The 12,755-nt window shown below is 34.1% G+C and overlaps 2 protein-coding genes across 2 annotated transcripts in view; one reads left to right on the top strand and one right to left on the bottom strand.

Annotated features, from left to right (window-relative positions):
* Positions 1-8,015, top strand: part of kat80 (katanin p80) — a 270,406-nt gene extending 262,391 nt beyond the window's left edge. Inside the window, exon 13 of the transcript XR_011950367.1 lies at positions 7,980-8,015. The gene's annotated coding sequence lies outside the window, so the exon portion shown is untranslated. The remainder of the gene's footprint in view (positions 1-7,979) is intronic.
* The window catches only part of LOC140437354 (protein big brother-like), a 201,695-nt gene that overhangs the window by 34,165 nt on the left and 154,775 nt on the right, over positions 1-12,755 (bottom strand). The window lies entirely within an intron of this gene.

The raw sequence follows: 12,755 nt of genomic DNA, 5'->3' as shown, positions 1-12,755 counted from the left end.
TTCTTCAACCAATGATCTTTTAGTCCTTCAAAACTATCCAAATTTCAAAATTTTGTTTTCGATAACAAAGTGCTTTCTGGAAAGTGTTAAAGTATCGTTATAATCCGTCAGATTCAAATTTGACTGTATAACTAGCTATCCCCAAAATCGGACGAAGGTGCTCCTGGAAAAATATTAATTTGGTTCACTAATAATTATTGGATATTTTCAACTAATAAACTTTTTGATATCAATTAATTTTCAGTTGAAATTCCATTAGTATATAAATGAGACAGTTGGATAATAATGTGACAAATTAATGGCAAATTTGATTTCACATCTCCATCTTTGGTATAGTAATATTACACCTTTGACCACACGTCGATAATAGTTATTTATGTACCAAGGGTATTAAATAGATGTTTATGCCCAGGGGCGATGATGTTACAAACCCGAGGGCATAGATCTATTAATACCCGCGGTACATACAAACTTTTATGTCATACTAGTTCGTTATTGCATCTACAAACAAAATATGTTCTAAAAAATCCGAAAATTTGATTTCATTTTGACAATATATTTACTATACTTTATCTCAAAGTGACTAGTCTGTTCAGGGTAAGATATGCAATGCCAACCTTATGGGAATTTCGCCAAGACGTTGCCAGTTTTATGCAGTGAGCGATGGCGTTCTCTATTGTCTATCTTTCAAAATAAATGGAATAAACCAGGAGTTCTCAACAAGTCCTCACGTACAATTTTATGTAATTTACAAATATCGTTTTCTAATAATTTTACATAATACTATACATTATTTGTTTCTAATAGTAACTTATCAACTTTTATCTTTTATTAGTATCAGTAGTATAATAAAATGTGCATTCAATAAACATTTGTTTTAAAGTTTAAAATAATTCTGGTAATTTCTACTAACTGCCAAATTTAAAATGTTATTAATGTCCCTGCTGTGCTAATTACTGCCATAATGTGTAAGGAATTTGTAATTTTGGTTGATATCAACTGCAAATACTTTCTTCTAAGTTATTCAGTAATTAAGAAGCAATTAGAGTAATTCTTGTACAGAATATGTTTAAAAGCGCATAAACATATTCGAGTTACGATTATTTGTACCATCTTGGATGTACTGTTACTGTTATTTTTTGTTGGTGGCTGTTGTGATTTGTTTTTGGCAATTGTTGTTATTTCTGTTGTTGGCTATTGTTATATTTGACGCCGAATTTTTACCGCAAAATGGAGGAAATTGTTCAATGGAAACGTGGAAAAGCTCTGAAACTTTCAGAGAAGCAGATACTAATGAATATTATTAATTATCATCTTAATCAGGATAACAACGATTCTGTATCAAGTGTAATTAGGAAAGTGTCAGAAATGAGTGGTGTTTGCGAAATGACTCTGTTTCGCATACGACAGGAATATTCATCACCTGCTGGATTACAATCTCCAAAGAGCAGGCCCAAGAAGCGAAAAGTTGGTAATTCTCGTGACAACAAGTACGATGAAGGTGTCAAGGGCCAAATTCGTAGAACCCTTTATGCCCGCGCGGGCATAAAGTGCACTATTACGTAGTTGGTAACTAAGCAATAAAAACACAATAATAAACTAGTATGACATAAAATATGATGTATATTATTGAAATAATTTATTTATGGCATTAAACATATTCGGCACTAATTAACCAATAAATTAATGTCTACTAACGCTAAAAACATGAAAAAATTAATTAAATACTAAATAAATAGTTGGGACACTATTAGGACACTAATGTATTTGTAGCACCCTTTGCAATACACTTGCGCCTCTAGCGGCGATTGCTGAAATCTGAATTAGATGTTGAAAAGTAGATTAAATGCACAACCGTTGTATTGCGTTTCCATTCCTTACAGCCCTCCTTAGTCATGTGTTAAGAGGTGAAAGATATAAATTACTCCAAATTTTATTTGAAGGTAAAGTACAGGGCAAAAGATCGAAAGATGCGAAGATGCGAAGAAGCGAAGGATGGTTTGTCCACTCATCCGCAGAAATCTTTCGTGTAGTAGTTTCCAAAGCTACAATTGCCATTTGGATCGCCAACCTTCGAAAAGAAAACGCATTGAGAGCTGTCCAAATGTAAACAATTAGTGTCTTTTTTTACATATGATCTTAAACAACTTAACCCAATAAAGACTGTTGTACAAGTCAGTACTATAATTATTATATGTATATTGGCAACACATTTTATTTTTATTGATGTCTGATGACTTACTTGTCACTTGTCACTGGTCTTTGTACACCTTACACTTGTCCTCGTAAAACAATAAAACTTATTTCTTTTCTAATTAAATATAATAATAGTGTTATTATTATTAACCTGCGTAAACAAAGACTTCCGTTACATTTAAATCACCAGACAATAAGTAATGAAAACTTGTTTGTATTTTTTCGTTAAGTCGTTTGTTTTTTACTGTTAGGTAACCATGCAGTTTATATAATAACTAAAAAACACTTACCAATTATTTTTGAACTGGGGATGATTTAGAAAATTATAAAGCGAAACAAAATTTTGTGCTTGCCGTGAGTAAAACGATGAGATCGGTATTGAATGCGTTCCCAGGCATATATTTTGCGTAGATTTTCTTGTCAAATATGTTTTAATAGACCATTTGGACCAAACAATGACAGACTTATTCCTATTCTACCAGATTTAGCATAGAACTTTAACAATTAAAATAATATCTGCTCCCCTTTTTTGAGACGAACCTTAATTATTGCAAGATCACGTATCCTATAGTCCAGTGTGCTTTTCGATTATTCATTCTGTTCGAGGAGAGAAGAAGAGAGAAAAGGAGCGCCGCGTGCACTGTAATCGTCTGAATAATAGTGTGTGACACACCCTCGCGTAATATTCAAAACATCGCTTGATCCATGCTAATGAGCAAACAATTCCGAACGGATCCTGCTTTTCTTTTCATCGAATTCGATCGTATTTCTCGAGTTTAATCACCTCGGAATATTTTATTTTAATTATTCGTAACAGGGCGTACAGAATTTGTGGAAGATTGGCTCTTTATTGATGTAAACATTTGTTTCGGTATAGTATAAAGGGACAATGAATATAAATATACTCTTGCAAAAAATTGTAACATTCAATTTTAGATTGTAGAAAACCAGTAGTTGCTAAGATACAGAAAAAATTCTTAATTTGTTGAATTATTCACCTTTTCACAAAAGTTATTTACAGACATAATCTCTTTAACATTTGTATACATAGAGTTATAATATAACTCTAGTATATAAGTTTTTTTTATAGTAATGTTTCTTTTATTTGCAAACCACAATAAGTCAATAACTTTATATAGAACTGCCTAGATTTTAGGATTTTACCAAAATAGATTAATATTTTTTATCTTTCAAATAGTATTCATATCCTTAGCTAGTGCTAATACTTTTGAAGTTAACTGTGGTTTCATATTGCCAGAACAAAAAATATGCATTTGCAAACTGTCCAATTGTTATTACTATTGGTCTTTTTACTTGTACTATTTTATTATTTAATTATTAGATATTGTAAAGCCAAATATATTTTAATATTCAAGTCATCAAAGCGATAGGAAGGTGTTGGTGAAAGATATAAACTTTTGTACATTTCGAATAACGCAAAGGAGGAAAACGGTATTGTTAAATCGTTTTAGTTTATTGCCATCAAATTAGATGGTACCTTTGTATGCTAACCACTCGAAGTGGGAAATAATCAGAAGACATTCGTTGGCCTTTCGTTGTGTTTGATATTGTATCAGCCCGAGTGTCTTATATTGGTGAATTCTCCCTTAATGAACCAGGAAGGCCATAAGCAACATGAATCAGCTCTTCAGTATTATTTTTATTGTCCAGTATTCACACATAAGTTCTGAAAAACGATGTTTTCGTTCTTTTGACCATTTTGGTATGTATTGCTTTTGCTTAATTTGCCCTTAGGTTATGTCCCATTTATCTACTTTGTCTCTGAATGTATTTTTGTCTGTGACAAATATATTTCGTGTTTGTTTTGTTTATATTTGCACTTTTGAGGTCTTTCCGAATTTCAATTAACCACGGTGTTAAATGTTAGAGTGAAGTTATGTACCTCAGTATTTTTTTTTGTTAACTCTAGCTATTTCCTTTTAAATATTCAAAAAATTACATACGTCTTTTCCTGATGTTATTTTCTACGTTCGCCATTTTGTAACTGTTTTGTTCCATTGTAATCTGTATCCATATTCTGTTTTTCTAGCACTGACAAATTTTTTGAATATTTTTATTTCTGTATTTTAATTTTAATTTAATGATACCGATTATATTACCAATAAATTCAGTTTTTTTCAAAGAATATTTGCAAGCCCACTTTTTCCGCGCATTCTCAAATCGTCTCAATCAGTATGATAACTGTGTGTTCATCTTCTGTTATTATTTCCCAATCATCTGCAAACGCGAGGTAAGATATATGTGGTTCCGTGTATAATTGGTGTTCAATGGTTTTGTTTACGTAGATTATTTTCCCATTATTCTATAATATCGTCCAAAGCAATGTTAAAGAACAATGGTGACAGTCCATCTCATTGTCCAATACCCGTATTTATGTCGAACGCTTGAGTTCTCCCATGAATTTCACCTTAGATTTTGTGTTTGTTGGTGTTTGCCCTCGACACCTAACGGTAAAGGAGAAACGATTATGTATGTATGTATGTATGTATGTATGTAGTGTTTGCTCTAGAGTCTTCTTATTTTATGATCCAGCTTTTTCTTTTCATCCGTTTTTCTCTGTTTACACTCATCTGAATCGACATTTTCTTCCTTCGGTTACAACTTTATCATAGATATGTTCCATAAACATTCTTTTTTTTAAGTTCTAAAATTAATACACTGAAAATTATATTTTCCACTTTCAAAATAAAACATATTTACATTAAGGAATGGGTTGGATCTGGCAGACCAGCATCACTGAGCAATTACAGCAAGCAAGCAAGCAATTTAATTCAACCCAGCCTGTGAGACTTGTACACCCCTTAGAATTACACTCGGGTGTTACTCGTACAATTCATTGAGGCGAGGAAGATTGACTCGTGTAATCAGAAGTCACTCCACTGCGCCCCAATGCTCCAGATCATCCCTTTCCCCCTATGGCACTCTGATGCGCGATAGGGGCTCTCTTTAAGCAAAGTACTTGTCGTGTGGAAGTCTTGGGTACAACAACTCCAACACGATATCCTATCCTGATCAAAACAGGTTAGCGTAAGGCGCTCTTTTGCTGCTATCTCTGGTAACTTATAATCGAATCTGAAATTGGTTGCTCTGGCCTCAAGTCTCCTTCCGGGATACGCCTAGTTCGGCTACTTGGTGTTTGAGGATGTGGGTCTCTCGTGCTCGGATTTAGAGTTTTTTGTTAATTTTTTTGGTGGTTTTCGTCTTTTTGTTAGTAATTTCGTCGTGCAGCTGGTCCTATCCTTGAAAGGTACCTAGACCGCCATATTAACATTGACTGACGTAATAGAGATACTAGAAAAATGGACGGTGCAGGCTTGACAGACCCAAATTGTGCACCGGCACCGTAGGGTTAAAGAACACTCTCCAAATATACTGAAATATGGTTCTGAACTCCTTTGTTTATAATTATAATTTCTGACATGGATTTAATATGCTGTCCCTAATATTATTTATATTATTAATCTTTATTTCTTTTTCTTTAAGGTATCATTCCATACGACGAACATCTCATTCAATTTTTTTAATGTATACACGATAATCGTCTTATATATCGAGTTTGAAATATTAAGGTAGTTCCCGTACGAATTTGTGCAAACAGGTGCATAATATGAATACCCCTGCTCTAAATACAAAATCGGATTAACGGCAAATCCCCGAATGGAAAGCAGAAATAGATCGTTGAAACCAGACGGTAAAGTATACCCCTAGGAAAGAAAGAAATCAGCGTGGGAGATGACAGCATGAATAAACAGATTTCGTGCGCATTAAATTGTTGCCTCAGGATCTAGGATTATCGAATAACGCTACTGACTGTTACTTTGTTTATTAAGGACTTTATTACAGGGATTAACGCTTTTGGGACGTATTGACAGTAGTCTTACAATTAATCTCACATGCAATTTATGCAATGAAATAAATAAATTTATAGTTACAAATTATTTATCTTACATTTTTTTTATTTCTTTGTCGGTGTTATTTACAAATTGTTTTTACCGTGTTCAATTTACAAAGTAGTAATATTGTTTAGAAATGTATAATGAAAAGTTATAAAAATTCTTGTTTATTTGGTTTGTAAATATTTGTACATATTTTATGGCTGGCTCTTAATTATTTTTCTTTCAATTAGCAAGTTTATCTCAGTTTTTTTATCCCTTTCTTTGTTCTAACTGCGAAATTCATACACTCAGCAAGTATACTTGCAAATTCTGGAGCAGATATTCTTGCTTTAAAGCAACGTGGAGGTTGGAAGTCTACGAATATCGCTGAAGGGTATGTAATGCAAAAAATGTTTTATACGTACTAAATATAGGAAATCCCAACTTCGTAGTTACACAACGAAAGTAGATAATTGATATAACAGTGGATATAACCATTAAAAAATGGCATGTGTCAGATGAGATGTCTTATTCAGACATATCTGTTTTTAAATAACAGGTAATGGGTCTGTCAAGAAAACTTATCGCAATCCTCGTAAATGATACTGGGAAACAAATCAAGCCGACCTGGAATATTTTTTAAGCAGTATTAAAGGTACGATAAGAAATACAATGGACTGGCATGGCCGCCAAATAATTTTAAAAGGTTATCCTGTTTAAGGTATTTTTCTGAAGATACTGAGGGATTACAACAAGAAAGTACCCTAACGGAATAACAACTTTTTTAATCGAAGGACAGAAGTCAGACAAAAATTTAATTTCGTCAAAAGATCAGGTGAATGAGACGATTATCGCAAAGCTCTAGAAAGTTTGAGAAGGACAAAAAGAGAATCGTGGAGAAGGTATTTTAAGCAGGTATAACAGGATGCAGAAATGGCAAACCTTCATAAAGTTCTCTCTAAGGAATCTCAAATAAATATATTCACTTACTCCAAAAAGAATTCTTCTTCTTCTTCTTTTTATGTACACATGACTCTGTCTCAGAAGGTCAACTCTACGTCAACCAATCCCCTGTAGAAAGAGTGACACACTACAACTACCTCGGCACCAATAATAAATGAAGAATGGACCAACAAGCAGGAGATTAGAGCACACATCGAAAAATCTAGATCTACCTCCAGTCGGATGGAGGCCTTCTTGAAGAGTGACAACCTCTTTCTTGATACAAAAGTAAGAATGCTGCGATTTCTTCTCTGTCCTTTTTTATGATGTTGAATCGTGGACCTTGAACGAAGATATGTGCAGAAAACTGGAAGCATTTGAGATGTGGTTATATCGGAGTCACAAATGAGGAGATCCTCAGAGGAATTAATAAGAACCGAGAGGTACTGACCACCATCAAATCTCGAAAGTTACAATTCTTCGCACATATTATGCGAAATGAATCCAGATATGCTCTCCTTCAAGCCATCCTGCGAAGAAAAATAATTGGTAAACGAGTTCTAGGAAGAAGAAGAACATCTTGGTTAAAGAACCTCAGAATCTGGTTCAATACAACAACTGTGCAGCTTTTCCGCGCTGCTGTAGATAAGATAAAGATTGCCATGATGATCGCCAACATTCGTAACGGAAAGGAACATCAAGAAGAAGACTCTGTCTGTTTTTCGATGTTCCCCCAGTAAGTTGACGTTCCATCGTTTACGTGGTCTTCCTACTGATCGTCTTCCTATTGGGGAACCGCCTCTTGTCGTCTTTTCTACTCTATTTGATGTCATTTGGTTTATATGATCGTTCCAGTCTACTCTTTTATTTCTTACCGAGTCCTTGATGTTCTCCACCTTGCATAGTCTCCACGTCTTATATCTGTACTTCTAGCTCTGTCCCAAGGTGTTTTCATCTCTGCTGTTTCTAACATCCTTTTTGTCCCCTCTGTGTCAGGTGAACATGGGTGAACTACGTACTGGAAAACCAAGAAATGATGCTAGATGCATTTCTCGATATGTAGGAACCATTCGACAATATCTCATAGGAAGTAATCACTAGGGCGATTCGACTAAAAGAAATAGGCGAAACAAGCTGCTGCAGATTGCATACTGAAGAGCTAAGGTAGACTTTAGGATAGTAGAACTCGATAGACTGCAGGAACATAAGTGTCACAATGGTATGAGTACCAGGTTATCGGGGAATGCAAGACACCGAAAGAACTGATAATATTGCCAGAAGAGGATAATTTACAAAATAAGCTGACTCTAGATCGTGAGAAAGCTTCGTTTGCCATCAGAAAAACGCCTGTATACGAAAAAAACAACAATTCCTGGCAAAATGTATATTAGTCGGACGGGCGCTAAAAAGACTGAAGTACTGCGGATAATAAGCAGGAATCGCCTCAAAATCATAACAGCCATCATTACTGGACATGTGTCAGTTAAGGGACACCTGCATACAATGAGGCTGTTTTATGAAGACACAAGCTGTAGACTCTGTAGCAGAGAACTTGAAACAATTAACCATATCTTGCATATTGCGAATACAAACGCAACCGCAGACGGCAAACATTTTTTGGAGATATCAAGTTACTCCAAAAATAAATGGTACTAATTCATTGAACCGGTATAATTTAGTAAGAGGCTCCATAATTCTGGAATGGTATCATAAGTAAATGAAAAATATTTAGTCGAATGTAATTTTCAACTTGTTTTGTTTAAAAATGGATAATGAAACAGTATCTCTTCTTTTTCCTCGAAGAGGAGGATGATGCCAATTATTTAATATGGATGTCACTAAAGAAAAACAGACGGTGAAAGCACTAGATATTTGTGAAGAGAAACAGAGAATGTTGTTTTTAATCATATCGGTCATATCATAGTCAACATCGACCAATAATCTTTTTTAGCTTGGGTTTACAGATTGCTTTAATCGCTATCGACACTGGCTTTATTTTACCTGGATAGAGGTCGCTATTAGCATTTGTTGGTATATTATTTTACTAATAATGGTCACCTGGATGGTATACGTTGGTTAAATTAAGTCCCATCTCGTGATGGAACTTAAAATTTGAAACACGTGTAGTGGAATAGTGGGAGACTGGAATTAAATCGAAATGCAACGATTTATATTAATTTTATATAACCAATTTATTGTAAGTGACGTGGAATTAAAATTTAAAGTAACAACTGTTTGAAGTCCACTGATTATCGCTTAATCCCAAAACAGCCAAGGTACATGGTTTTTACTATAGTACAATTCGTGGGAACTTTTTGTACCAAACTCTGTCCTGCGCTCTTGATAAAAGACAAAATGTTGCTTACGTGGAGTTAAAGAAGTTCTTATGGTTTAATATTTGTTTAACCAGTATATATCTGCCTCATATCAATAATCATTTCACACTAACATAGGACGTGCTTAGCAGTTTCTTCCTCCACTTCGTATTTAAAGCGTCATGGTTGATTCAACCTACCTATTTTGTAAAGATGTTTCCAAGTACCTAGTCAAACAGTCCAGTAGTCTATAGTCGGTTCACAATTTGTTGATAGCTCACTACAAGTTTAACCCTAATTCGAAAACTGAAATACAGAGAGGATAGGTAATACGATATAATAGTAAAAACCAATCCTATTACGGGGGTATTTTGAATGGTTAGGGATGAACGACCGGTGTCGTAGAGTATATGATTGAAACATTTATTTGAACTAAATAAATATATTTTTTAAATTGTACTTATGTAAATTATATTTTTTAATAAAACTTATTTATTTTATTCAAAAATAAAAAGTTTCTTGCCATTTGTAAAAGATACATTTATTTAATTAAGGAAAAAGGCGCCAAATGTCGCCTGGCAAAATTTTCAATGTGTTTTAAATGTATCCATTATTTTCGAATCCGGAGAAAACTAATAAATATTTTTGAAAAATTTAAACGCAGAATGAAAGATTACATTATTACTCAGGGCAGAAAGTCCCTGAAAACTTCTACAATGTTTATTTTAATATGTTATGTAACAGGGGTGAAAATAAGAGAGAAAATATAGTATAATTTTTAATTGAAAATATTGCATGCAAAAGAAACTTCATATTTATTCTAAAAAATATTTCATTCTGCCTTTAAATTTTTCAAAAATGCTTTTTAGTTTTCTCAGGATTTGAAAAAAAAATGGATACATTTAAAACACATTGAACATTTTGACAGGCGACATTTTGCGCCTTTCCCCTTTAATACCTTACGATTACAACTACTATTACTTACCTTATATAATTACGATTAGAAAACTATTCAAATTCAAAATAAATAGGATCAACTTCGGAATCCGAGTCGTCTTGAGGGTTAATAATTAGGTTAATAATCTCTACGGTCGCATCAATTATGTTATCAAGATCCCACATTTTTTGTTCTTCTTCTATTACATGTCTTACTGCATCTTTCCAGTTTTATTTTGTAATATGTTATAAAGACTCGTATAACAATTCACGTACAGCTTGTATTTTATATGACGTATTTTTTCTAGCCACATAACTTTTCATTTGTGCCCAAATGAGTTCAATTGGATTTATTTCGCAGTGGTAGGGTGGAAGTCTAAAGACTGTGATGTTTCGCCTTTCCGCCATTTTGTCAACTACGTATTTCTTGAACTTAGATTTGTGTTGCCGGGCAATTTTTAAAAGTTCTGCTTTTACCATTCCATCTTCGTAAGGCAGATACTTATTCCACAGCCAGTCAAGAATATCCTGTTTCTTCCACGCATTCGTTAGAAGTCTTTCTACTAGTCGTGAATGATAAGGTGCATTATCTAATACTATAATTGAATTTGGTGGTATGTGATCAATCATTTGCTCAAAATACTCTTCGAAAACATCAGCTGTCATCTCCTCGTGATAGTCTTTTGTGCTTTTGGAATGAAATTCCAACAAACCATGCTTAACAAATCCTTTTTCACTGCCAATGTGAGAAATTATTAATCTACTGCCTTTACCAGAAGGTGTAGAGATACCAGTAGACCAACCTTCCATAAAGGCTTGCCTGGAGCTTAATATATTTTTATCTGACCAAATTTTTTTTAGAGTATGACCTGAGTTTACCCACGTTTCATCCTGGTAGAAGATGGGCCTTTCTTCAGCCCGGAATTTTCGTATGAATCTTAGATAATTTCTTCTCCAACATCATCTTCTCCTCCCGGTCAATCAAAAGTGATTTTCGGTCTGATTTCTCCCACCGGAAATTTAATTCTTTTAAAACTTGCCACAATTTAGTTCGTCCGATATGGGGCAAATCCGGGTCGTCTCTAACTTCTTGTAAAATTTTGTTTAGGTTTGGTATTTCTTTTTTGAAAAAAAATCCATGAATTTTCCTTCGAATACCATTTTTGGCAAATTCATCAATTTCAATAGGCTTTTTCCCTCTCTTTAAGTTTTCGTTTGTGTTTGGGTTAGCTCAGCGGCGGCCGGCCAGGTGAAGTAGGTGAAGGTGAGGTTCACCAAAAAAATATAATTAAATTGAGACAAATAAATAAAAAATGAAAACAACATTATTATATCTAAATTCTGAAATCAATTATCTATTCTCTTTTAATTAATCTAAAAATTAAAAAAGACAACTAGCTTTATTAGCGGTACGTACTTGACGGTCAAGTCCTGACCTGTGTCACTAGCCCTGTATAATAGGATTCAGGAAAAGGTGAATATAATTTTGGAAATTCGAAATCCATCTGCATCAGCGTTCACGGTTGCCATGGCAACGTGACGTCAGCCTATCCGTAGTGATAGCTGAGAAAACTGGTGCGGTGTAGTTCCGCTTAAAAATATATTATTCGTCTTCACCCACTGTTGGATGTGTATTTGGTATTCCTATTTTTCGGAAATTTCTCTAAGCGACAATATTATGAAATTTAGTCCATTATATAGATATTTTTATATAGTATAGTGTATAGTATAGTATTTATTAGTTTAGTTTAGTCACAGTATTAATTTTATTTGTTTAGTGCACTTTATTAATACATTTCTCTGTGGTTTGTTTCGGATTTCGGATATAAAGTGTTCTCGTGGATTTCGTTTGGACAAAAATAATTTTAGAGAGACATGAATCCATTTATTGACTTCTTCTTCTTCTTCTTCCTATGCCGTCTCCATTAACGGAGGTTGGCGACCACATTTCTAAAAATTTCTCTTTCTTTTGCAACGTGGAATAAATCGTCTACAGTCATGTTTGTCCAGTGTCAAATATTTCGCAGTTATGATTTCCTCTTTTTACCTATTCCCTTTTTGCCATCGACTCTACCCTGCATGATGACCTGCAGAAGACTATATTAAATGGTGGCTAAATTAATGACTTGGTGTGTAATATATTAGAGACTCCATTTAGACATTGGAAAAATGAAGATAAAAGGGATGTTCTTTTATATTGTCGACCAACCAGTATTTTAAACATCTGTGTCTGATCCAGAGTGGTCGGCTGCAATCAGCATCTGACTTAGAGTGGGCGGCTGAATCGAAACTCACCAACCCGTCTTAGCAGGGGTGGTGTTTTAATCGCCAAAAAACCCTCAATGAAATGTCGAGGTTCAGAACTAAAACACCCCAGGCAAGCAGAACGATTCGTATCTAGTATAAGTGCCCTAAAAAACTGTTTTCAAGTTATTAGGGCCCTAAAATCTATACATTTTTTTTAACGAAT

The sequence above is a fragment of the Diabrotica undecimpunctata genome, chromosome 3 (genome assembly GCF_040954645.1).
Source record: "Diabrotica undecimpunctata isolate CICGRU chromosome 3, icDiaUnde3, whole genome shotgun sequence".
In the NCBI taxonomy this organism is placed as follows: Eukaryota; Metazoa; Arthropoda; class Insecta; order Coleoptera; family Chrysomelidae; genus Diabrotica; species Diabrotica undecimpunctata.
This window is presented reverse-complemented; position numbering and strand designations above follow the sequence as displayed.